General features: G+C 37.4%; 1 protein-coding gene across 25 annotated transcripts in view; it reads right to left on the bottom strand.

Moving 5' to 3' along the window:
- Positions 1-24,588, bottom strand: part of RBFOX1 (RNA binding fox-1 homolog 1) — a 2,803,489-nt gene that overhangs the window by 1,156,565 nt on the left and 1,622,336 nt on the right. The window lies entirely within an intron of this gene.

Raw genomic sequence — 24,588 nt, forward strand, 5'->3', positions numbered from 1 at the left:
TATGTATATAACATTATTTTTAGGTTTTGTATCAACACTGGATATATTTATATGTAATTATAATACTATAGAATGTTAGAGTTGGAAAGGATTTTCAGCAGACATTTAGTCCAATTCATCCCTCCTTCCCCCCCAAAAGAATTTTTACTACAATAAACATGGGCAACTAGGTTAAATAGTGGATAGTGTGCCAGGCCTGGATTCAAGAAAAGTCTTCCTGTGTTCCAATCTGGCTTCAGACACTTACTAGCTGTGTGACTTTGGGCAAGTCACTTGGCCCTTTTTGTCTTACTTTTATCATGTGTAAAATGAATTGGAGAAGAAAATGATGAACCACTCCAGCATCTTTTCCAAAAAAACCCTAAATGGAGTCACAAAGAGTCAGACACAACTGAAAAATGACTGAACAAACAACAACCCTTATGAGAGATAGTCATTCACCCTCTGCTTTAATATCTAAAAAGGAAAGGGAATTTAGTATCTCTTGAAGCAGCCCGTTGCAAATTTGCATAGCCCTGATTGATCAGAAATTTGTTTACATCAGGACTCCATTTGTGGGGGCAGCTAGGTGGTGCAGTAAATAAAACACCAGCCCTGGTTTCAGTAGCACCTGAGTTCAAATCCGATCTCAAACTCTTGACTAGCTGTGTGACCCTGGGCAAGTCACTTAACCCTCATTGCCCCCCTCCAAAAGAAAAAAAAGACCCCATTTGCTTCTTTGCATCTTCAACCTATTGTTCTTTGATTTTGCACCAAAAAATCAGTACATATGTATGTGCATGCACATTTAAATACAAATATTTATAGAAATATATCATATAATATGTATATACATATTTTCATCTATATTTATCTATATATCTATGTATCTAAATCTATATTTATCTATTATATCTACATGATATAAGGGGACAAGGAAGGGGCTTATGATTTCATTGACATGGATAACTCACTGGTAAGGAAATGGAATCTATTAGAGCAGGAGTCAAATTCACAACCCATGTCCCAGTGGACCAGCAAAACTCTTAAATGTTTTTCAAAGAAGATTAAAATGTGATTGGGAAATGTTTAATGAAGTAAATAAAAATGTAATATAACAAAAATGCTAATATGTGTTTTTCTAAATCGATATGTGGCAGGCAGGGATTTCTTTTTATATGAGCTTGATACTGTCACCTGGAGCACTGAGAGTTTAAATAACAGGGTCACACAAGTTCTATGCTTCAGAGGTAAGATCTGAACCTACATCTTTCTGTCTTGAGACCTGGTTCTCTCTCCATTATGCCATTCTTCCTCTCATTTTAATATGATATAAAATATTATGCTAATTTACATCTATGCACATATTCTAAGACCTTACCACAAGAGAAACAAGAAGTTTCAATTCTATGTAATAGACTCATAGTAAATGTGGTGATGCTCTTGCTGATGCTGCTGCTGATTCTGGATGTGGCAGTTTGGGTGGTGGTGGTTGTCTGGGTGGTGGTGGTGGTGGTCTGAATGGTTATAATGATGATGGAGGAGGAGGAGAAGGTGGTGGGGGTGGTGATGATGGTGGTGGTCATAGTGGTCTGGACCTATGATTTAATTAGTGCTAGGAATTCCTTGGTCAGAAACTCACTCTACTATTGAACATCTGTCATGAACTCATTGGTAATTTACTCATAGAGACTTGTAGGGGAAACTGAGTGTTTAGTGACTTTCACAGAGGCACATAGTTCATATTAGGAACAAGATATAAAGGTTGGGAAAGATGTAAGAGATGAAAGTACCTGGCTTGGGGACACTGTAGGCAAAGTCTGGTGAGTCATAATTATAGCTGAGGGAGGAATTAAAACATATCTGACCTGAGCCTCCTCCTTCAAAAGAAGGTTCTGGGAGGAAGCAGCCAATGAGAGGGAGAGGTGGCATGGATGGAGGGTACTTTCAAGATGTGGAGTCCAGATGTGAAGTTGATGGGAAAAGTGAACTTTCAGGGTGAAAAGATTTCTGAGATCATCTTCTGGACAGTGTAAACATATTCTCAACTTTTAAATTCTGGGTAAAGCAGCTGGAATACTAAAAACACACAAAAATCCTGATGGTGAAGTAAAAGTGGCTCAGTATAATCAGTGACTCAAACATCTATACAAACTGCCTACCAAACATCATAGCATAATCATCATGGTAAAAGTAAAGAAAGGATGTTTCTTTTTGTGTTCCTTGAGCTGTTTCAGGCAGAAATATTATTATGGGAACAAATGTTTATCTTCAAGAATATTAAGAGTTTGTCTACTGAATTACTGTTCGACTGGGAAAGTATAAGTCCCTTTGATATAATAATAATAACTGCTACAATAAAAAAAGAATTATAAGAATAGCTAGCATTTATATAGTGCTCTATGGTTTGCAAAATGCTTTACATACATTATCTCACTTCACCCTCACAATAAGCCAATGAAATACATGCTATTATTATCTTCATTTTACAAATTAGGAAACTGAGAATGAGTGAGGTTAAGTGACTTTCCTAGGTCAATATATTTCTATCCATTTCATCACTGAATATTCAAAAGCAGCCTTATAGAAAGGGAACAAGCAAGGCAAGGAGACCATCAGAGAGACAAACAGAAGGCAAGGCCACCAGTGCCACAGCTTTCTTCAAATGTCAAGATAAAAAAAAATTCTTCCAAAAATATTTCTTTTACAGTGTGACAAAGGGAGACTATGACTTGTTTCAATAGGAACAATGAAAATGCATAAAATCAGTGTTTTTAAAATGTGAGTAAATGATAGAGCTAATGGCCAAATCTAGTAATGAATGAGAATGCCAGTATTGAAAACTGGTCTGTGTGAAGTTGAGGGACAGAGAGAGGTAGCAGATGGAGTGTTCATCTTGTAATCCATGATTACAATGAAATCTCTATTAAGAGCAAGGATAGTATATCACCTTTTTGTACTTATTCTGAGTGCCAAGTGGAGTTGTTGGCACATAGAAGATAGTATATAAATTCTTAGTGATTAATGGAACAGCTAGATTCAAGCTCTAATTCTGATGCATGTTATATGTCCGTGGGAAAGTCACTTAGCTTCTGAAAGATGAATACAGGTAGTATTCATCTCTGATGAATATATTTACAGTTGATAAACTGTTTGATAAACATATACAGTTGATAAACATTTATTAACCACCATCTTTGTATGAATAGAGCATTGGGTCTGGAGTTAGGAAGACCTGAGTTCAAATCCGATCTCATTTATTAGCGGTGTGATCCAGGGCAAGTCACCTAACCCAGGTTGCCTCAGTTTCCTTATCTTTAAAATGTGCTAGAGAAGTTAAAGGCAAACCACTTCAGTATTTTTGCCAAGAAAATCGCAAATGGAGTTATGATGAGTCAGACATGACTGCAAAAATGACTAAAACCCAACAACAATGTGCTAGCAACTGTGGTAAGTGCTAGAGATATGAAGAAAGGCAAAAGACAGTCTTATCTAAAGAAGCTTACAGTCTAATGGACATGACAATATGTAAACAACTGTACAAATAAGTTCTATGCAGGACAAATTGGAAATGATCAACAGGGGAAAGGCGATAGATCCAAAAGGGATTTGGAAAACCTTCCTGGAGAAGGTAAGATTTTTAGCTGGAACTGGAAGGAATCCAGGAAGTCAGGAAGTAGAGATGAAGAAAAAGAGTATTCCAGGTATGGGGAACAGAAGCTGGTAGGTGGAGTATTAGAGCAACCATTAATGTGACTGTGTGTTTCTTGGTGGCATATGGTATAAGAAGACTAGCAAGCTGGGGTGGATAGATTATGAAGGGCTCTGAATGACCAAATAGAAGATTTTATTTTTACCTCTGGAAGTGATAGCAAACAACTAAAGTTTATTGAGTTGGAGAGGTGACACAATTAGAACTGTGCGTTTACAAATATCCTTTCAATAGTTGAGTGAAAGATGGACTAGAGTGGGAAGAGGTTTGTGGAAAGGAGAACAAGCATCAGGCTACTGACTTAGTTGAAATGAGTGCCTGTACCAGGGCCAGAAGAGAGAAATGTTTTTGCTCTTGTTCAGTCATTTCAGTTGTGTCTGACTCTTCATGAACCTATTTGGGATTTTCTTGGCAGAGATACCGGAATCATTTGCCATTTCCTTCTCTAACTCCTTTTACAGATGAGGAAACTGAGGCAGTCAGGGTTACGTCACCTGCCCAGAGTCACACAGTTAATAAGTATCTGAGGCTGGATTTGTACTCAGGAAGGTGAGTTTTCCTGACCCCAAGCCCAACACTATATAAACTGTGGCAAATGGCTGTGCTAACAATATGTAATATTATTATTAAGATTATTAATCCTTTATCATCACCTCTTATACAAGCAGATAATCTAGATGCAATTCCCCCAATGGCATTACCATATGTCTGGAGAATATGTATCTCAAAAACCAGAAAAGATATGGGGCTATCTCATTTTAAACAACCAAGTTTCAATTCTAAGACACTAACAATGTCTAAGCACTCTCTGGACTTACTCATAGCAGGATTCACTTTTAATGTATCTATAACTAATAAATCATATTTTAAAACCTTTGTTTGGTGTTGCCCTGTTTATTTATTCCCCTAACATATTGTGCCAATTTTGTAAATCTTTTTTTTTTCTTTCAGTCTAGTACCACTCCAGTTTAATCAATCTTTACAAACAAATCTACTTGAACTCTTGATTGGTCTTTACTGTTCTTTCAATCTGATTACTTGTAGGTTTAGTAATCATCAATGAGTAAATAAACCAAGCTGGAATGGACCACATTTATTTTGGCTTCTCACCAACCCAATTAAACTTCCAATTCATTTGGCTAAAGCAGGAAGTTGAAAAGCAAGGTAATTCCACTTACTGAAAGTTACTATAGCAGTTCACTTTCCTAAAATACACAGGAATAGATTGATTTAAAGGGCTTAGCACAAGGTGGGACAGCATGGTAGAAGAGATAGTGAGCTCACCTTAGGGTCTAAAAGACTCAGATTCAATCCTGCCCCTGTTAAACATTAGCTGCATAACATTGAGCAAGTCCCTTAAACTAGCAGATCTCATAGGCAAGTTTCAAAAAATGTAAATTACAGGTTAGAGATTTGCATTGGTACAAGAAGTTGCTCTCCAAAAACTCACTCCCCTGATGAAATCACAAAGTAGTTTAAAGAAAACAAACCTCATTGACAGCCCCTCCTCTCTCCAAAAGAGCAAAGAACTAAATATGTGCATGGCTCACAAAAATGGAAAGAATTCAGTAAGAGAGAGAGTTTTCGACATTTGTTTTAACTCTTTTTTTTTCAATTTTTTTGACATTTGTTTTTATAAGATTTTAAGTTCCAAATTTTTCTCCCATCATCCCTTTACTCCCCCCTCCCCAAATCAGAAAGCAATCTGCTATAGGTTATATATGTACAATCACATCAGTAAGAGAGAGAGAGGAGATGAGAAACAACAATCTCTGTGCATCCAAAACTACTTGAAGGAAGGTAATATCATCAGAAAGATGAAGCAAGAAAAATCTAGGAAGTCATGCCTTTTACCCAAAATTAAAGAGAAACTTCTATCAGTTAAAATGAATATGACCTCAGTTCCCTAGGATAGAAACAGCATGTGCAGTCAGTCATACCCAGGAATGCAAAAATATGCACAGTACATGTCATCAAGGAAGAAAAATGGAGAATGTGAAATAAAATTGATCCAATCCAGCATGGAAGTTGGAAAAGGTGGAAATACCTCTCATTTCCCCAAAAGCAAATGATCCTAATAATAGCTTAGAAGGCTGACTCAACACTGACCAGTGGGGAATGAGAAGTTAAAAGAGATCATTTCAACTGCCCTGCATGAAAACCAGTGTTTTGGTTCACCCAATGGTCATTTTATAAGTGCTAGTTCCTAGCAAATGACTTCTCTTTGTTTTTGTTTTTTTTTTCAGGGCAATAAGGGTTAAGTGACTTGCCCAAGGTCAAACAGCTAGTAAGTGTCAAGTGTCTGAGGTCGGATTTGAACTCAGGTGCTCCTGAATCCAGAGCCAGTGCCACTGTGCCACCTAGCTGCCCCTTAAATGACTTCTCTTTGAATTGATAACATTAAAAAAATTGTCACCTTCTTCTAAGTGTCAAAGAAAGGATATATTGATTACACATGTATTATTTTTATTAGAAACAATAATTATTAACATAAACATTCCAATAAGCAAACACCAAAAGGGTATCATTTATCAAACTGTGAACTTCTTTCAAATAGTTTGTTTTCAAAATGACCTAGTCACAAAATTGCTGTTTCATCTTTTGCTTTTTTTTGTTTTCTTCTGTGTATGTTTTTGTTTTATGTTTTTATCTCCTTAATTACCAACTAATTCATCCCATCCTAATCCACCCCAAATAGAAGATCTGATCTCCTTTGCAACAAAAAAAGATCAAACAAAATATATTAAAATATTGTCAAGACATATCAAGACATCCATGTCTGAAAATATGTGTTTCAGTCTGGATGATTTGTCTTGGCAAAAAGTCAGGAGATGATGCTAGTTTTCTAGAGTCCTGATTCATTATTGTTTAAATCAAGTTTTCCTCATACATTACTGTGGTTGTTATATGTATTAATACTTTTTTTTTTTAGTGAGGTAATTGGGCTTGTGACTTGGCCAGGGTCACACAGCTAGTAAGTGTTAAGTGTCTTAGGCCGGATTTGAACTCAGGTACTCCTGACTCCAGGGCCGGTGCTCTATACAGTATTAACATATTTTTAATACAAGTCCTCATTCTTCCTGGGCTAGTGATTGTTTATAAGGTTAGTTGGGATAGATGGTTATGGTAAACTCAAACCCGAGAACATCATTTAAGGCAACGAACAATTGTAAGTCACCACTTCTAGGGTTACTTTTTTTTTGTTTTTTGGGTTTTTTTGGTGAGGCAATTGGGGTTAAGTGACTTGCCCAGGGTCACACAGCTAGTAAGTGTATAAAGTGTCTGAGGCCGGATTTGAACTCAGGTCCTCCTGAATCCAGGGCCAGTGCTCTATCCACTGCGCCACTTAGCTGCCCCCCTAGGGTTACTTTTGATGGAAATAAATAAAGTATCCAAATTTGAGAATCAAGAGACTTAACTTCTAGTCCAAGTGCTATGTGCAATTCAGTGTACTACCCCTGACAAGTCAATTTACCGTCTTAGTTTTCAGTTTCTATATCTGTGACATGTGGCAATAATTTCTCTATATATTTACTAGAGGCTCTGTGGGGGTCTTAATCTAGCATTCATAAACTTAAAAAATATTTTTATAACTGCATTTCAGTATAATTTCCATTCTTTGTTATAATTCAGATTTTATTGTATGACTTGAAGCATTATCCCAAAAATGAGTCCATAGGTTTCATCAGCCTGCTAAAGGGGTCCACAATACAAAATAAGTTAAAAACCTGTGGTCTAGGGCAGCTAGGTGGCGCAGTGGATAGAGCACTGGCCCTGGATTCAGGAGTACTTCAGTTCAAATCTGTCCTCAGACACTTAACACTTACTAACTGTGTGACCATGGGCAAGTCACTTAACCCCAATTGCCTCACTAAAAAAAGCAAAAACAAAAACAAAAACCTATGGTCTATGCAATGGACCTGTGGTCTAAGTAATGGGTGAATGGAATTTATGGATTTAAAATACCTTCCAACTTTGGGGGAAGAAAAATAATGTTCTTGGGACATTATAATCACCAAAACTTAGAAGTCATCTTCTTAGAGACCCTGCAGCCTTGGAGATAGAAGACTATATATTCCAATATCCCTCTTTTATAGATGAGAAGACCAAAGCTTTGAGAAGTGAGGTAATTTGCCCAACTGGTTGGTAATTTATAATATAGAGCCTGGGTTCCTCAAGTTTCTGTTAAGCAGAAGAAAGGCCACATCTTGCTCTCCAAAGACCATCTCATACTGGCTCAAGAAGCAAACCTGAACAATGTGATGCTTCAGTTAAGGGACACTTGCTGATGATCACTATATCTGTGATGTTAGATAAATCTTTTAACTTTCCTGGGACTCAATTTCTTCACCAATAAAAGGTAGAGATTACACTGGATGATCTTTGAGGTGCTGTGTAGATCATTTAAAATAGAAAAAGACCTCTCTTATTTTTGGAACAAGAAAAAAAAGGAAGGAGAATGACTGAAGTCAAGAAAATAATGAAACTATCAGAAATAACAGGCATACTAGTTGTTTTTATCATTATTGCTATAGATGTGATCTAAAGGTGTGGCTACAACTCAATTTATTGAAATAAGACAATTCCTTACTGCAAAGACATAGAATCAAACTTAGGAATTGGAAGAGAATTTTGTCCAATTTTGACAAAGTTTGAGAGCATCTTCTCAAATTGCATGAAGCACGGGCTGCCATGTAACCTGTACTTTCACATAACCTCCTAGGAATCATCCGGGGATTCCATCAGCTATTCAGTTAGTGAACCATGCAGGGATTCTAAGGGCCCACCAGCAGAAGAGTAATCAATAGGTCACTTGTTCCTGTGGAGGGCATAGGGCATTTTCATAGAGAGGTAAAAATGACAAACATGGCCAGATCAGCAATGGGTCTTTAGTAACTGAAGGGCCCTTGCCTAATCAGCACTTGCTTCTTGTTTGTTTCACATGTACAGAATCATCAGGAGCACAGTGCAATTCTTTGATGAGTTGGGGGATTGAATCTTACCCAGAACAATAGACTACTCACCTTCGGAACTCATGATGAAGGTGCAATAGGCCATGTTCTATGGGATCATATGGAAGAAAAATGGGACACAGCAAGGTACTAATAAAGAAGCAGCCTCTCAACAGGACAGTCCATACAGCAGTGTTGTGGTCTGGCTTCACAGTCACCATTATTGAAGTAAATGCTTGGCTCCTGGGATCAGAAATAAATCCCAAAGCACAGCCAGAGCTCACCCACATAACAAAGCAGCCGCCTCAGCAGCAGTAGCTCTCCAAAGAAGAGGGGGCATCATTAGAGATAGACACTATCTGTTATGAATACATTAGCCCCTGACTTGACCAAGTGGCAGAATTGCTGAATGGGTTGGCTTTCATAAGAATAAGTCATTACAGGCGCAGTGGAAGACAAGGGGAGGAGGAGTAATACAATGTGTCCACATTTAAAGAGAGCCCTGTGGTTTCAAAGAGCCCAGAAGCCTGGGCTCTGAAGTCAAATTATTATTAAGAATTTCCCTCAAAGAAAACCATGCCCTTTAAAGAGAGTAGGGCTAGAGTTCAATTTTATTTTTCTGAGAGTTGGTTTGAAGCAAGACTGGTAAAAAACAAAAAGACAAAACACAAAATATATACCACAATCAAAATGCTGTTTGTATGCTCTTCAGATGTTTTAGATATAATCAGGCATTGCAAAAAAATAAATAAATAAAGCAAGGCAATTGGGTAGTGGGGACAGTGAGAAATCCACAATAGGCATAAGGTTGGAATCAGATTTTTTTTTCAGGGTAATGAGGGTTAAATGACTTGCCCAGGGTCACACAGCTAGTAAGTGCCAAGTGTCTGAGACTGGATTTGAACTTAGGTCCTCCTGAATCCAGGGCTGGTGCTTTAGGGATCAGATTCTTTACCCTTATGTTGCAGTTTCTTGAGGCCAACAGATGATACAAGTAGGGAGAAACAGAATCTCTTTGCTGCTCTTGCAGGCTACAAGATGAGAGAGGGCATCATAGAGGTATAAATGAAGTTCCATGAGATTTCAGGATATCTATAGCATATGGTTCTGACTCAGGCACACCTAGAAGAGCAGAAAGGTGTGGTCCAGCACACCATTGTCACTGACTGTGATTCAAGGTTTTGTTTTACTGCAAAAATCTTTTCATATTCTCTTTGCAAGCAATGTTTTAGCAAGGCCTAGCACACAAGCGATCCCTGGGTACTGGGAGATTCAGAGTGAGGAGGGACACAACAGAGGGAAAAAGAGAAAGTAATTTCCCAAAGACTCAATTCTCTAAATAGTACTATGATGGTTTACAGAGGCTTCTTAATCTTTTTTTGCATGTATCACAGACCCCTTTGGGATTCTGGCCTATAGACCCCTTTCTAGAACAATGTTCTTCAAATGCATAAAATATAAGACACAGGATAGCAAAGGAAATCAAATACATTGAAATCTACTTATCAAAATATTCTTTTAAAAACTCCTCTGATCACTGATACCCTGAAATCTTATAAAACTTCATCTCTACTTCTCTGACTCCCTTTTCCATTTAATTTTGTATTATAGTTATTTGTGTACATGTCTTATCCCCTTCATCCACTGTAAGCTGATTAAAAGTAGAAATCTCACCTTGTTCAACCCCTCATTGTCTATCATGGGATTTTTAGCTTAATAAAAATTTGAGAAAGTAAAGTGAAAAAGTGTGTATTCATGGTTCTATTTGTGTCCATTCTGAGATTGTTGGTCAGTGATTATGATTATTTATCCAAAATGCAGTCTTTTCTTCTTTGGAAATTTAACTCTAATTCCTATTTCTATTTCTGGCTAAGTCATCACAAAATTCTGATAAGAACACTGAACTTACTTTCTTGGCTTCTACTATCCCATCTATACTCAGTGTTGGAAGAACAGTTGCCAGCAAGACACTTCAAGACCTTCACAACATACTGGGTGCAGTTATAGTTATTACTGTTAGCTGAAAAAACACAAAGTTAATATTATTCCAGAGGGAACAGAGAATAAAAAGACTGTTCGTCTTCATTGGAAAACATTTTTGCTAAGGCAGAATGAATTCTAGTGGAAATGGTTATGTCTGAGTTCATTACCTAAAAGAGCTCTCCAGGGAAAATAAATCAAGAAAAGGCCCCCAGATGTTTAATAAACATGTCTCTGTAGCACAAAACAAACAGATAGCAAGAGGCTTCAGGGTATTGTCTTGATCACATGGCCCCTTGTTTTCTGTGGTGCTCTATTCTTTTGACTCTCCTCCTACTCCTCTAGCTGTTCCTTCTATGCCTTTCAAAACTATGTCTGGCTGAGAGGATGCTGGTGCCATGCTTTATCATGGAAAGAAACAGGGAAGTCATGGGAGTAGTGTGAGGAAAAGCAATGAGTTAAATACAACACATTAAATTAATTTAATTAAATCAACACATTAAATGATCAGAATAACCATGAATGTAGGATAACAGAACTGGAAGAGAATTTAGAGATGATGCCCAACCCCTTCATTTTATAGATGAGGAAAAAAATGTGAAATGGCTTATTCCAAGTCACAATGCTAATAATATCAGACTTTGAATTAGATCTCAGGTCTTTTGACTCCAAATCTAGCTCTTTTTGTTCATCTAATAAAGGGTAGGAGAAAGCTTTTGGTTTTCAGGGCTAATAATTCTCCAACAAGCTATCTCTGCTCTAGCTACACATTCTTCTCTTTGCTGGGATATGCTGGTTAGAAATGTTTAACTTCCATCCAACCATGTTGCTCGATAAGCTTCCATTACTAAGAAATCACAGGGAAGAAACCAGTCAAATGTATCTCATTAAATCTGCCCTTCCCTATAAAATAAACCTTTTTTTGATAAATGAAATTACATATAACAATAAGCTAAATTATGGGATCAGGGACTCTATCTTCTTATTCTATCACTGAAGGTTCCCCTTCTTATTTTTTTATTTTAATTTTTTTTTATTTTTGTGGGGCAATTGGGGTTAAGTGACTTGCCCAGGGTCACACAGCTAGTAAGTGTCAAGTGTCTGAGACCAGATTTGAACTCAGGTCCTCCTGAATCCAGGGCCGGTGCTTTATGCACTGTGCTACCTAGCTGCCCCCCCCCCCCTTCTTAATTATAATTGAATCTTGCCCCACCTTCTTTAGCCATCCTCTATGCACTCTGCCCCTTCTAGATTCTGCTGTAACTGTGGATAAAATCTGTGTACCCTATTCTTCATCTATAGTGATATAGTTATAGTAGCATTTTTATGGTAGCAAAGGAATGGAAACCAAGTAGACCTCCCTAATGTGAATGAAGAAACTGTGGTGTATAAATAGAAAGGAATATTATTGTTTTATAAGAGATTATGAGTGTGGTGTATAGAAAAGTATAAAAAGGCTAGTATCAGCTAATGCAAAGTGAAATAAACAGAATCAAGAACAATATAGACAATGACTATAATAATTTAGGTAGAGAGAAAAACAAAACATTGGAAACATAAGGCTGTGAATAACTAAAATGTTTGACTTAGAGACTAGGCTTATACTGCAAAAAGGTAATAGAGAAGAGAGTCCCCATATGAATCAAAATACTTAGAGTATTTTTGTGGCAGTGAAGAGAAGCAAAGTAGATTCTCCATTGATAGAAGAAAAGATAAAGCAATTATTGCACGTGAACTTAATGGGATATTACTATGCTATAAGAAATGATAAATTTGATGAACCAAGAGAAATGTAGCAAGATTTAAAGCAACTGATGCAGGGTGAAGTATGCAGAATCAGGAAAGCAATATCTACAATGACAACAATATAAATGGAAAGAATAGCCACAGAAAAATAAAAAGTGAATGCTACAAAATTAAAACACACACACCAAATATAGCTCCAAAAGAAGAGATATGAGAAGATATTCTACCCCCACTTATTTATAGAGGGAATTATGACCATGGATGTGGTACACTACATATATTTTCAGACTTTTTTGGATCTATTTAATGGATTTACTTACATTTTATCTCTTCTGTATTTTGTTCCCTTAAAAATATTATGCTTTAGGATTCTCTGGAATGGAGTTGGGGTGAGTGGGAATGTAAAGGATACTGATAGAAATTCTGATAATGAGAAAAATAAAAGATATTGATTAAAATTATTTTACAAAAAAAGAAACAATGTTGTGAATCTATAAGAGCCTAGACTCAATCCAAAGAAGAGGTTAAGGAAGACATTCCCTACTCCTCAACCCTCTTTCTTTGCTAAGACCAATGTGTGGAACAGTATAAATGACATCAGACTTTTGGGATATGGTAGTTCTGATGATCCTCCCCTTTTTTCTTCTTTATTATAGATTAAAATTTCTTAACCTGGGTTCCATGTACTTAAATTGTTCATTGTTTTTCAAGTTAATTGGTTTCCTTTATCATCCTATACATTGTATTTTAAACATTTAAAACTTTTCTTCCCAGAAAGGGTCCACAGGTTTCACCAGACTGCAAAGGGGTACACGACATACAAAAAAGAATAAGAAACTATGGTATAGAAGTAAAGCATTTATTACATGTATACTATGTGCCATTCTCTGTTATCATTTTATATGATGGTTCATTGGGAGGGGGTGGGGTGAAGGATAAAATGCGATATTGAAACAAAAGATACCAATAGATGTATTTTAAAAAAATAATTCCAAAGCGAAAGGAAGATTATTAAAAACAGTTCTTCAAAGAGATAAAAGGAAAGAAAATCAAGAGGAGAGATAGAAAGATTATCTTATATCTTAGAGAGAGGAATGAATGAGGGAAAAGGATGTGAAAATATAGAAAAAAATTAGGGAGAAAAAATGGATAGTCTCAATTTTCTCAGTAAAGTAATAGAGGAAATTTGTTGAATTTTAAGGAGGTTGGAAAAATCAGAACTGAATCATATGGAAAAGATTCTGCAGAGTACTTTTTTTTACAGGGCAATGAGGGTTAAGTGACTTGCCCAAGGTCACACAGCTAGTAACTATCAAGTGTCTGAGACCAAATTTGAACTCAGGTCCTCCTGAATCCAGGGCTGGTGCTCTATCCACTGTACCACCTAGCTACCCCCAGAGTACTTTTTAAAGAGCGAATCAATTCAAAATAAAAAGCCTATCTGGCACCAGTGAAAGACTAGGTAAAGTGGTATGGAATAAGAGTATGGTGGACTCAATCACAGCTACTGAATATTTTTTAATAGAAAAGGGACATAATTATAGTGTGATGTTAGGAAGATTATTTAGGCAGTGGTATGGAGTCTGAATAATGGGTGAGAATGGAATCATGGTGATCCATTAAGAAGCTACACACATCTATATCCAGATTAGTGTAAAAAAATCCCACCAAATGGTCACACGTATTCACATTCATACTCTTCGACTACTTGAAATTATAATTATGCAAAATAAAGTCACTGGTTCCAACCCAATGGAAATACACATTGTGAATTCAAATAATGAGACCATTTCTTTAGATTATTTGCACTAAAAGGGACCGGGCTATATTATTGTAGTTTATATAAGAAGAAAGGAAAGCCTGAATTAGCAATAAGGGGTGGAGAATTGGGGCAGGGTGCTAGCCTTATTACAGTGATAGAAATGGCAGGTCTTGGCAACTGATTTGACATTAGTGTAAAGAATGAGAGAGGATTAAGGTAACTGCAACTTTTATCCCTTGAATATTGGTGGTACCATCAGTAGAAATTAAACAAATTTAGAGGAGAAAAAGTCTTTGAACAAGGTGAGGTAAGAATGAGCAAAGTGAGGACAGTTTCTTAGAGACTTTAAAGTGGATATGGGAATTTCAGGGGAAGGATGGTTATGAACCAAGTGACAAAATCATGACAAAATGCCTAAGAGGAACTAGGAGGTTAGAATACAAAATAGGTGTCATAGTTTGATGACATGTTTTCAAAGGAAAGGAGGAAGACGGGGAGAATGCTTATATAATACCTATTATGTAGCAGTCACTGTACTAGAGCTTTACAAAAATTATCTCATTTGATCCTCACAACAATCCTAGTGAGACAGAGGCTTTCATTCCCATTTTACAGTTGGAGAGACTAAGGTAGTCAGCAATTAAGTGATTTTCCCGGGGTCATGTAGTTAGTGTCTGACCAGATTTGAGTTCAATTCTTCCTGAATCTAGGCTCAGTGCTCTATCCACTAAATCATTTAGCTGCCTCAGTGAAGATGGCAGAGGGTGTGTGAGAATGGCTTAAAAATATCAGTAAGGCTACCTAGAGATCTGGAGTCCTCAATGGTGAAACAGATTGCATTTTAGAGCCAGGAGGTCAAATGAATGCAGGAGCAAGAGGATCAGGAGAAAGTGAAGTTTATTAATGATGGAACAGGGATTTTTAAGGGCTCAGAGGACAGTGACTGTGAGTGAAGAGCTCTAGAGTGAATGGGGATAAGATTACTGGGGACAGTAGCAACACAATAGGGCAAATAGCTAAGGCAGTAAACCTGGATGACAGTTCAGTGGGGGTCATAGGGCTCTGGTAATTACAAAAGAAGAAGCAATAGAAAGAGAAGGCAGGACACTTACAGAGTTTAGCAGACTAAAGGTTTGACTTACATAATTAGTGTGATGGAGTGTGCCTCAACAATGTGCTTCTCAGGTAGCATTTTATAATTTTTTGAAGAATAACTTTTTTTCCTGTTCATTAGCAGAAATCAATCTTTCCTTCTTCCAATCTTCCATCACACTGGGGGAAATATCTTTTTAAAAATATCCATAGTAGCAAAAACAGAGCAGTTAGGTGGTGTAGTGGATAAAGCACCAGCCCTGGATTTAGGAGGACCTGAGTTCAAATCCGGCCTTAGACACTTGACATTTACTAGCTGTGTGACCCTGGGCAAGTCACTTAACCCTCATTGCCCCGCAAAAAAAAAATATGCCATAGTAGCAAAAACAAATTCTCTTACTGACCATGTCTAAAAAACAGAGTGATCTGTTAACTGAATTAAAAAGGGAGCTTTTAGCTAAATTAAAGTTCATGCCTTAATTTCCTGGGTGGTTAGCCAGTCTTCCCTTCTTTTCCATCCTTACTGCCACTCTTTTGGCCTTTACCTTCTTATCATTGTACTACTGCAATAGCCTCACTGGGCTCTGTAATCTACCTTCAAGTGGGCCTCTCCCAAGCCATCCTTCATAGTACTGCCAGATTTTCCTAAAGCATTTCCATCATGGCCCTACTACTGAAAAGCCTTTGATGATGCTCCATTTTCTACAAGATAATGTTAAAACTATGCTGTAACCTGAGCTGGATTTCCGTCATCTGACAGACTTCTTCACTTTAGCCCTGAAACTCTTAATGTGCTTAAAGCATGGGCTTCCATTTCTATGAGCTTTTCTCCTTCCCATCATGGGTGTGGTATAAGGGCTCTGTTTCCCAGCAAGCCTTCTAGGTATCTCTATGACTAGGACCATGTTTTCAGCTTTGTTGACCCTATCTTTGTACTCTACCACTTTTTCTGGATTTTCCTCTCTTCTTTAATACTTAGTTATCAAGTTCCTCAATGATGAAGCCCTCTCAGAGAATTACAATACCAACCTATGAACTCCTAACAACCTTAATTATCTGCAGTTTTCATTTGGCAATTAATCATGTAAAGACTTGTGACATTTTATCTCCTATTGTGTCAAACCTTTGTTTTATCTCCTAGCTTTCTGTGGGCCTAGATCCATCCTAGCAGCTTGACTGTCAAACTCCATCAGAGCAGGTGCTATGCTTTATCTTTTTTTCATCCCTTGCACTACCAATCACAGTGTGTTGATCAGTCTATAAATCAGTCAGTCAACAATCATTATCAAGCACTTAGTGTGTGCTAGCCCATGTGCTAAATGCTGGGCATATAAAGAAAGGCAAACACAAGATCTTTGCTCCCTAATGTGAGCATGCAAAAATGCATATACAAGACATGAACACATCATACACAAAACATGGAAACAACTATGCATATATATGATGTATATAGTGTGAATACAAGGTAATCTCAGAGGGAAGAACTAGCAGTGGAGGAAACTAGGAAAGGCTTCTTGCAGCTGGTGGAACTGGAGCTGAATTTTGAACAAAGCCAAGGAATATAAGAGACAGATGCAAAAGAACATTTCTGGCTTGGGAGATAACTAGTGAGAAAGCACACAATTAGGAGGTGGAGTATCATAGAGGACATGGAACAAAGCAAAGAGTAAGAAGACTTGAAAGTAGGAAAGGGTCAAGTTTTGAATGGCTATTTAAATCTAAGCAGAGAATTGTTTATTTGAGCCTAGAGGTAATAGGAAAACTTTGGAGTTTATTGTGTTGGTGGAAGGGAGGTGACATGGTCAGACTTGTGCTGTAGGAAAAATCACTTACAATCTAGAATGGGGTGAGACTTGAGGGAAGGATGCCAACAAGAAGTTGACTATAATAATAGTTGAAATGTAAGGTGTTGAGGGCCTATGATAAGACAGTAGCTGTGTGAGTGAAGAGAAGGGGATGTAGACAAGCGATGTTGTATAAGCAGAAATTCTTTCAAAAGAAAGGTGAGATTTGTAAATTTAGAAACATCTCCTTCCCAAATGTTCATGTACACTATTTGGGTCTGACCTGTTGCAGAGCCTTCCAAGCTTGTTGATCAGCCACAATGAGATACACTGTATGCCGAACTTGACAATGTGATGTCATTTTGATTTTCTTAGATTATGAAGGACAACAATGAACAGTGTAGAGATGACAAGACTTGTTAACGATAAACATGTGTTGATTGGTAAAGAAATGGTACTCTTCTCCACATATATCAATTTCTCAGGTAATTTGTTTGAACTATTATTATGTCATGTAGAGGATAACATCAATAAGCATGACAAGAAACGCATTATGAGTATGAAAAAAATAATAAGCATTAACAAAAAGACCAATAAAAACCTACAAAATCCAAAAGTTTTTTATTTCAATCCTCAAATATTAACACATATCTATGCACCCCTACATTACAATATGCAACACTTAGTGACATTTTTAGCTATTAAAGAAGACAGAGAGAAAGAGGGAAGATAAAAGCATTTTGTTATTGTTGTTTAGTCATTTCAGTTGTGTTGGACTCTTTGTGACTGTACTTTGGGGTTTTCTTTCCAAAGATCCTGGAGTGGTTTGCCATTTCCCTCTCCCGTTCTTTTTTACAGAGGAGGAACTTAGGCAAACAGAGTTGAGTGACTTGCCCAGGGTCACGCAACTAGTAAATGTCTGAGGCCAGATTTGAACTCACGAAGATGAATCTTCCTGACTTCAGGGCCAGTACTGTAACCCTTGCACCAATTAGCTCCCCATTCAAGCATTTATTAAGCACTGATTACATACCAAGCACTGTGATAAGTACTTTACAAATATTGTCTTATGTGATCCTCACAACAACACTGGGAGGCTGGTACTATTATTATCCCCATTTTACAGAGTAAGACAGAGGTTAAGTGACTTGTCCAGAGACACACACTAAGTAATTATTTGAACTCAGGTCTTCCTGACTCCAGGAACAATGCCCTATCTATTGCTCAATCTAGTATCTTCTAAAGACACCTTAAGGCTGTCTTCCTCTTCTAGCCCCTCCTACTATAATGCATGTTTCAGAGGAATTGGGACAGGGATTGGTACTGGACCATTGGTTGTACTCCACGAAAGAAATGGATGAGGAAACTCTCTCCCAATCCAAGCCAACATTTTCTCTGTGACTAAGTTTCAGAATGTTGCTTAAAGTCAGCTGGCATGGTGGAAAGAGTGCTGGTACTGGACTCAGGAAGGTCTGAAGCCAAATCTGGCTGGATGATCCTGTACTGACCATGTAACCACTGTCTGCCTCAGTTTTCTCAATTGTAAATAATAGTGCCAACCTCCCAGGGTTGTTGTGAGGATCAAATGAGGTAATAATTGTAAGGTGCTTAGCACAGTGCCTAATGCATAGTAAGTACTATATAAAAGGTAGTTATTATTATCACTAGAATACTAAGAGATTAAGTGACCTCCACAGAATCAAGTAGCCAGTATGTGTCAGAGGTAATACTTGAACTCACATCTTCTTCTGCTCTAAGGTCCTGATCATTATGCCACATAAAATGCTGAATAGACTGATTTGCTTCATGTTCTTTGCTCTCTTTAGCAAGGGCTAGGAAGACCTAAAAATGACAATTAAAAACGCACATGGGGGCAGCTAGGTGGCACAGTGGATAGAGCACCAGTCAGGAATACCTGAGTTCAAATCCGGCCTCAGACACATAACACTTACTAGCTGTGTGACCCTGGGCAAGTCACTTAGCCCCAGTTGCCTCACTAAAAAAAAAAAAATTAAAAAAAAAATTAAAAATGCACATGATATTCTTTCCCTAATACTACTCTGTTATCTGAGCAAAATTCAATAAGGCTTATTTATACCATATTAAATATCAACTGTTCCATTAAATCAAAAGAGAATAATAATAATGGTTATTATTATTTTTATCTCTTTATCCTACATATCCTATGAAGCAGATCCAGTGTTCCATTACCTGCCCAGCCAATGGTATATGGAAAGAAACACCTTCCATCCATAAAGCAACCATTCAGGAAATATTCTCCCTTTGAATGAATTTAGAGGACACTGCTTTGCACCATTTTTCTTGGTGTGTGTGAGTGAAGGTCATTGTGGGGCAGGATCTCTGGAGCCTAGGTAAAGTTGCCTAACTTGAGGCTTGGCATACCTAACTTCATTTAATTGAGATGGCTTTTTCTTTTATTTTAGCATCTTTTGTATCCACCAGCAGCCTTAATGTCCCATTTTCACTGATAACACTAATTTTGGAGAGGTCATAAGGAAATTGTTTCTTGGCCAAGGGAGGTGGGGGTAAGAGAGAATACAGCCGCTTAGTGCAGTCTTTGTCTTTGTCTTCAGGATGGACCTGAAGTAAAGCTGCTTTAAAACGCAAATATTCTATAATGTCCCTTGTTAATCCATGCCAGACTGTTCTCACTTGTCACTGCCTGGTAGTTTCATATATTGCACCGAGATACCTCTCACAGCAATTCAAGTTCATTTTCTCCTTTCCAAAATGAGATGCAAGTGTGAACGCATGTGACTTTGTGTATGTGTGTGCGTGCGTGGGAGAGAGACAGAGAGACAGAGACAGAGAGATGAAGACAGAGAGAAAGACATGGAGAAAGACAGAGGGAGAGTCAGAGAAAGGGAGGGGGTAAAAAATATCCCTTCACATAAGCTTGAATTCATTACCAACTTGATTTTGTTTTATTTTAAAGTTTTAATGATTTTTTTTTATAATTGTGTCATAGTTGTTTTTTTTCTAAACAGCACCTTCCTCCATCTAGGGAATCTTTCCTTTTGTTAAAGGTAGCCCGTTAAGCAAAGCCAACTTACACAGTAACTATGTCACACATAACTATGTATATGTAGCATTCCATACCTGTAGCCAAAGTAAAGAGAGGTACACTTGTTAGACTCTTCTCCAGGGTCAAGGTTCATCATTAGAGTTATAATGTAAAGCTTTATTTTACTGTAGCTCAATGTTAAACAAACCAAAGCTGTGTAGACCCTGAGGTATGTCTTTTAGGGTTGAGGGGGTCTTTATAAATGATAAGAATTCCAATTTGCAATTCCTAAAAGTAAGTAATCTAAGTGTTTTCTAAGCTGGAAAACACACCAAGGTATTTCACTATCAGCCTCATAAAATATCATTCCCTGAATATAAGGTTTTAAACTAAATTTAAATTTGAGGAAAATATAAATACCCAAAGTCCAAACAGCATTTACATGCTTAATCAAGCATGTAATTGCTTCTAAAAATTAGGATATAATTATCTTTAACTGAGTTTATAAAATTTTTTAAAAACCCATGGAAACAAAAGCTACTCTGTGGTTTCCTTACAGGTTTGATGTGTGAATGTCAAAATCTAACTGAGTTGACTCAGGGCAGACATGTTGCCTTATGCATGTCTAAAAATGATTACTTAATCTGACACCCAATGATTGGTTCAAAGGGAAATACATGAAAGCAGCATTTTCTGCCAAACTTACACGATATATATTTGTACCTCTGAACAGACACAAACCCACACTATACATTATTGTACCTGGATATTCCCAGTTGAAATCTTTGTTATCTACCTCCCACAGCTAAGGAAAATTTTTTTAAATAGCATGCTTACTCAAAACATGTGGTGAGGAGAGTTGGGAATTCAATCAAATGGCATGAACAGTGGGTTTCCCAACACCCTTTATATGTGAAAGAGTGAAAAAACAACAACCTTTAAGAACTGAGATGAGAGAGAGAAAGAGAGAGAGAGAGAGAGAGAGAGAGGAAGGAGAGAAGAGAGAAAGAGAAGAGAGAGAGAGAGAGAGAGACAGAAAGAGAGAGAGAAGAGAGAAGAGAGAGAGAGAGGATAGAAAGAGAGATATGGGGGGGGGGCGGGAATTTGGATTGAGTTCAAATGTGCCGTCTGTCTCAAAACCCCAGTGGAGCGTATGTGTGTATGTGTGTGTGTGTGTGTTTAGAAAAGAATGTAAAACCACCAGCTAGGCTGATTGAAAGAACTGAGTGGAGACACTAGGTAAATGACAAAATTTATCTCCCATGTGTTTATCTGGCTTTCCCCAAAGACAGTTGGCCTATTGTAGCAACACCTGAAAAAGGTCTGTTGTGGGATTGTAAAGATGGTACCAGTGGGTGTCACTCCATCTCCATGCTTCAAGGAAACTCAAATTCAGACAGCGAGAGAATCAGTTTTAATACCAACTAGGCTGCAACACAAGAGTAGCAGTAGGTGCTTTCTGTTTGGAAGGCTCTGCTTAAAATTCATTTTCATTTCTGGCCTTTTCCAGGACTTTCTCTTCTCCCCTGAAACTTTTGCTTAGCATTTTGATAGTTATACCATAACATACATTCAGTACAGCAAAGTAGACCTGAGGTAGCATTTTTACAGTACTGTAGAAACTCCCCAGAGATCAGAATTCTGATATAATAATAAGCCTCATTCTCCTAGTATGTGAGCTATTCACTGAGAGCAAGCTGGAAATAAGCTACCCTAAGTCTCTCAGGCCACAAGAAATCAATTGAGTCACTTCTTGTTTAGAGCACTAAATGCTGCCCCCCTCTCTTGGCCCTATGTGTAGCAGGAGTTGCATAGCACAAGTCTATCTTCCAAAGAACCCTGCATTTCTCTAAAGTGTCTAAGGTAGAGGAATAGCCTAAATCCTTATGTTTATACATTTAAGAATTTAAAATCACAGAATTCCAATAATGGAAAGCAATCTAAGTTTTCATTTATCTAATCCATGACAGAATTATCTATAGCAGGCCTGGTGATGCCTAAGCATTCCATGAGGATACAGGATGCCTTAGATCCTTTGTTTAGCCCAACATGCCATCAAATTATTGTCTTTCACAAAAGAAGAAAAAAAAATAGTGTGATAAAGGAAGCAGGTTCGCATACCAGAGAGCCCACCTCAAAGTCAAAAAGAAATAGATTCAAATCCTGCCCCTGGCAATCTGGTTGTGTTATCCCAGCCAAGATATTCAGCTACTCAGTGCCCTTATTTCTCTAAGACTAAGTCACAGAGCAGGTGACTGTTAGTAGAGGTCTACTAGTAGAGGTTGTTCCCTCATTGGTATCTCCCTATACCAATGAACTCATGAATCTAATGTCTATCTACCCCACCCCAAATTTTTTAAAAATCAAGTCATGTATTTTAAATGAAATCATGGGTCTGAGTAAAAAAAATGAACCAAACACAAATTTTAATTTGGGTCTAATCATTTTCCCCTTGCTTTAAAATTGTACTGACTATCCTACATCATATGAAATATTAGTGATTTTTTTCTGATTTTAAAGATTTAAAAGGGAAGTCCTCAATATTCTTCTGGAACCTTTTCTGGAATCTCACTAATTATTGTCAAGAAATGTTGTTTTTATCATCTTTTTGTGTCATAAATCTCTGAGACACTCAAAGCAACATAGTAATTACTTTCCTTAATTCCTAATGTCCTCATTCTCCTTCCCATCATCACCAACACTTCCAGCAACATCATGAACACACAACTGATGTGTAAGTCAAGACACGACCCATCATCCACTATTTTACCCCAGCCCCATGATGTCATTGGTTTTCTTCAAAAATGAAGGGTGAACAACAATTCTCACACACACACACACACACACACACACACACACATCATTATGCTTTTATAAAGATAACCCTTCCCTTCTTTCTGTCTTCCCCTCATTCTACCAGGATAGATCTATTATGTCTTCCCAGATCTCCTTCAAATTTCCCACTTCCATAATTCTTCCTTGATTAAAGTCAAAAGAAACATTTTCTTAGTCCCCTTTCCTATTCAATTTACACTTAATTCTTCCATTTGAAAATGATATTAGCTGGTTTCATGTGGATTTAAAAAATCCCATATAGTAAATCCTTCAACATTAGGTATTTTGCCTTTCTGTGCTTTTCTCCAATTTGCCTACTGAAGCAATGTGAACAACCTGTAATAAATTTGCTTTTCTAGCTAATATTGTCCAATGGTTAGACTCAAAACTATCCAGATTGTGATAAGAGGCTATGATAAAACCATCTTATTCTTTCCATACTCAAGTTTCACAATTAATTCCCCAAGTGCTTATGAAATACCTATTGTTCTCCCAAGATTTCAATATCTGGACATGTAACTATTTTGTTAAATCAATAAGACCTTCTCTTGGTAAAAAGATCACAGGACAAATACAGGTTTGTTGAGTATTAAATACTCAGCTATTTAGCACATTAGATTTGGTCAAGGTGGGTTCTATGTCTTTCCAAGCTGCAATTATCAAGTACATTATGTAGCATTTTCTTTTTTTTCTTGCCTAGTAATTCTAGATATCTTGCTTACTAGAGAGACATGGACTCCATAGCTACTTCATGCACATGAAAAAGATAACACCATAGGCTTAGCTTAGCTGGCATCTTTCCTCTTCTTACGTGTAAGATCTTTGATATGTGCCAGAGGAATAATTAAATATTTATGTGCATATACTATATATGTATATAAAATAACCAACCATTTATTACACAAGTTAGAGCAATTTTTGTTTGTTTTTACAACACTGATATTTGAAGTACTACATTCAATTTGTGGTGTTCCCTGTTAAGTAGGAAAGTGAGAAACTAGTGTCAGTCTGAGGGGGTGATCAGATTGGTAATGGGGCTGGAAATCATGTCATATGAAGAATGATTTAAGAAATTGGGGCTTCTTAGCTTGGAGTAGAGAAGTCTAAAAGGAGATATGATTTCTGCCTTCAACTATCTGAAGGGCTCCTGTGAAGTAGAGGTAGCACACTTGTCTTGTATGGCTCAAGATAAAATCAAAATCACTGAATGAAAGGTTCAGGGAGTTAGATTTCATTCTGAGGAAAAGAGAGAACTTCCCAATATCTAGAGTTGTTCAGTGATGGAAGGGGCTGTTCTGTGAAATAGTGGACTCCCTATCCCTGGTAATATTTGAGCAGATCCTGGGACAAATTTGTCAGGGATGTTGTTGAAAGCATTCCTGGATGGGGTAGAAAGTTTGCCTGGATAGAACAGTATGATCCCTTTCATTCCTGGGATTCTGACTCGGAGGTACTGCTGTTAATGTGTAGAAATGTTCCGAGCAGTCTTTCCTTTGATTTCATGAAGTGGCTTTGAACATTCCCTTCCATAGCTCAACTCAGGCTTTCAGAAATTGATATAAAAATGGCACTATCCCTCCATAAAAAGCACAGAAAGATAGCAGATCATGAGAAATGCATGAGACCTGCATTTGCACTTCAGATCAGCATATTCTCTACATCATGTATCCATTTAGAGTAATTTCCTTCCCTAAGGCCATTACCCTTAACCTTACTAAATC

Source organism: Dromiciops gliroides, chromosome 1 (assembly GCF_019393635.1).
Source record: "Dromiciops gliroides isolate mDroGli1 chromosome 1, mDroGli1.pri, whole genome shotgun sequence".
In the NCBI taxonomy this organism is placed as follows: domain Eukaryota; kingdom Metazoa; phylum Chordata; class Mammalia; order Microbiotheria; family Microbiotheriidae; genus Dromiciops; species Dromiciops gliroides.